The following is a 4074-nucleotide window of genomic DNA, read 5'->3' on the forward strand; positions in this document are numbered from 1 at the left end:
GAGAAGTTGATTCAGACAAAATGAGAAAGAAAGGTAGATCAGCAATAGGCATCCAGGAAAAGGGTCTCAGAGAAGAAATGAAGAAAGAGGATTGAAAAATCGAGCTCCTGAAGCTGCTGTTTATCAGCACAATGACAGCACCCTTACCAGGTCCTAGGAATAACCAACCCTACAATGTACATTCTCTTGGGCCAATAGACCCTCTGTTTTTACCTTTTGTCAATGTAATTTAGAAATCACTTTTCTACAGACTTGTGGAAGGAGGCAAATTAGAGGTGATGTTCCCCTTTCTGAATTCCATACTTAATCAATCATCTATAAGGAAAGATCAAGCTTACAAAAACCTATAAATAAAAGACACCTATTGAAAATCATCTCCTGGGAATGCTCCCACATTGTAAGCTTTTATTCTCTCTCTTTTTTTTCTTTTCTTGTTACATTTATTTTTCCTCTTCCTTTCTTTCCTTAATTAAGTACTATTACTATGCTCTCACCCTGTGACTATGGATTTTATTCTTCAAATTTACAAGAAAAAGAACCCATTTGCCATACAAACTCTTTTACAATATGGATATACTCCTTTGTAAATGAAAAATTACAGACACAAATATTTTAATGAGACATCTTGAGATCAGGATATAAAGTTTCAAAAGTCCCTACTGGTTTTGATTGGTGTCATTTTCCTGTGGATGAAGGAATTTTCTAGATTATAACAGATATATTTTTGGTTAACTAATTGTTTTCCAATTGGCACATAAGACTATATCCACTTTCCATGTGTAGATTGATTTTTCAAAAGCAAAAGGAACTTGTGCAGTGATGAATCTATTTAATTATTATATATATCCCATGATAATATTTGCATAGCATTTTTTGATAGAATGTTTCAGATTAATTATGTTATTATTTTTCAAGTTGAAAACATATTGATAGCTCTGGGAAAATAACTGTCTTCATCTTATTCCTACTTTGAGAGATTTCACAGAAAGAATATAAAATGGTATCATCAAACTATCAAACCCAATAGGCTTTGCCACTAATGTATTCTAAAATGACATGACAGCACTATTATTACATTCCACATAAATTTGAGATCTTGAGATATTTTCTTATTTCTGCCTTTTCTGTTCTCTAAGCATTATACCCTTTTAGTCTGTCCATGTTACAATAAATGATAAAATTCACTTTTTTATAATGGCATATCATTTCATTCTATGTGCTTCAGTCTCTCTCTCTCTCTCTCTCTCTCTCTCTCCATTTCCTATTTATCATACATACTTACAAATAAAATTTTAATATTTCACATTGTGAATAATCATTCAGCAAGCATTGGAGTGCAGATATCTCTTCTACATTCTGAATTCATTCCTAGTTGGTAAACTCAGTTCTGGTTTTACTCATCACTACAGTAGATGTGTTGTTCATTTTTGAAGAACTGTTCTACTATTAAATGTATAAATAAAATCTCCAGATGTGTTTTTCAAATGCCTAAAGTTCTAAATACATAACAAAAACATTCAAAGAATATGGTGAAAATTGCCAAATGGTGGCAACTAAATAAATTTCCTGACTTAAATTCTAATGAATTGGTGATTGGTGAGATATGTGAACAATGTAAAATAGACATCTAAGTGATCCTCGTAGTGCCAAACAAACAAAGAGAAAAACATGAAATCAACTAAAAAAAATACAAAAATAGAGTAATGTTCATGCTGAAGAATGCAACTAGAAATAAAGTTGAGAAATTCGTAAATACAGAATGAAACTATATTATAATCCAAGAACTCAATTCATTCAAACTAGAATAAAAATATGAAATCATGTTTCACAAATTAAGCTATCCACATTCTTGAAAATATAGCACTGTATTTCATTTTTATATACAAGTATAATGCATAAATAAATAAATAAATAAAGTTAATAAATAAATAAATAACCAAATAGGTTCCTTAATTAAGGAAAGACCACAAAAGAAGCAGATAGGGATCAGGAAATGGAGGATGGAAGGGATGGAAATTATTTGCAACTGAAATGGGAAAACATGCTTAAGGATACTTATGCATATAATCTAGAGTGGTACAACCCACACATTACAAAATACACACCCGGGAGCCCACAGTAGCTTTGACAGATCAGAACTTTACTTCAGGAGGACACACAAAACAGCACCCCATAACAGGAAGTAATCTGACTGCTAACTCACAGATAATCAGGGACCATTTTCCCTGAACCAGCAGAAACATAGTAGGTATCTGAACACACCAAAGATTAGACTGACTTTCCAAGAATTATATCAGTCTTGACCTGGTATGATCAATAACTCCACACCCAAAGAAACAGAGATAAACCAAGTAATGTTCCAAACCAAGAGAATGAAATGGAAAATCATATACAGCAGGCTTCCAGGACCCCAAATATACAAAATTTCAAAAGACACACAAATAATCACAATGTCATAAAAATGATTAACATGCAGACTGACAATAACATTTTCAAGGCTCCCTGACAAAAGCAACACATACCATTTAGAGGGAAACCCATCTGATTTCTCAACGTAAACCCTCAATGCTAGGAGGTCTTGCAATTATATATACCAATATCTAGAAGACCACAGGACACATCCTTGTAATCCTAGTGGATCAGGAGTCTGAAGCAGGAAGATCATGAGTTCAAAGCAGCATCAGCAAAAGTAAGGCCCTAAGAAACTCATTGAGGCCCTGTCTCTCAATAAAATACAAAATAGGGCTGGGATTCCAGTTCACTGTTCAGGCACCACTGGGATCAAAACCTAGTACCCACCACTCAATAGAACCCAATATCTGAAAGAAAATGGAGGCCAGCAAAGAACACTGTGACCAGCAAAATTAAGATTCAGAATAGAGATAAATTAAAATTATTCCACAATAAACAAAAGTTAAAAGAATTCACCACTAGAAATCCTGAAGTACAAATCAGAGTCAATACTGCATTTCATAAAGAAGAAGTAAAAAATAAGTTAAATCCAGCAAAGAGAGAAATTACCCTAAAAAAATATACCTGATCAACATAGATGCACACATTCTCAATAAAATTCTAGCAAATGGCATACAAAAACATATTCAAAACACAGTGCACCATGCTCAAGAATAGTTCATTCAAGGGATGCCAAGATGTATCAACATGTCGAAATCAATCAATGCAATTCTTCCAATAAATAGACTTAAATACAAGAATCATATTGATACCGCTGTTGACCGGTGACGAGTCCTTGCTTCCCCAATGTTGAAGAATAACACCAAAGAAGCACGCCGAGGCAAGGTCAGAGTAGAAATTAGAAGTTTATTAAAGGACAGCAGAAAAGACTTCTCCCGGAGGAAGAAGGGGACCCAAGAGGTGGAATCCGTGGAAGGGATGTTGTCTCCCCTTTTTATAGTTCTTTCAGTGATGGAATGTAGGCAGGAAGGCCCAAGGGGTGGGACACAGGTGGGCCAAAGAAGTAATCTGGTCAGGAAGGACTTCTGAGTCAGCACCTTTTTGCTGGGGGCTGTTCATTAACATTTCTTTGAGGTGGACTTTGGCCTAGGGCCTTTTGGGGACTTCATTAACATTCCATGTGTTGTCCTGCGTTTCCGGAATCATTGCCAGCATGGCCTCCATTTTAGATTTCACTTGGCATTAGACCCGATTTATCTAACTACACTGACTACCTAACTTTAAATCTGGCTTCATTCCCCCCTCTAAGTTGGGAACGCCTTACTGCTGTAAGGAAGGGGGGCAAAGAGGATCTTTCTGGCTTCTTCAGGCTGAAAAGGGACAATGTGGGGCAAGCAGTTTGGAGTCCCCCTTTAAAAATTGCCGCGACCCCTCGCCGGCAAGGGAAAACACGACACAGGATTCTTCTTTCAGCAGTTTATTCAGGCCTTGATTCATGTCTCATCTTCTAGTGACCCGTCGCCGAGCGCCCAAGCACAGCCTAATAAAGCCTCCAGCATACCAATCTTAAGCTGCCACGTGGACCTTTCTCATAGGGTGGTAAGGGATTGCGTGCCAATTCTCCATATTAGGAGTTGTTTATCACAGGCCACAGTGGAAGCC

Source organism: Marmota marmota, unplaced genomic scaffold, assembly GCF_001458135.2.
Source record: "Marmota marmota marmota unplaced genomic scaffold, marMar, whole genome shotgun sequence".
Classification (NCBI taxonomy): Eukaryota; Metazoa; Chordata; class Mammalia; order Rodentia; family Sciuridae; genus Marmota; species Marmota marmota.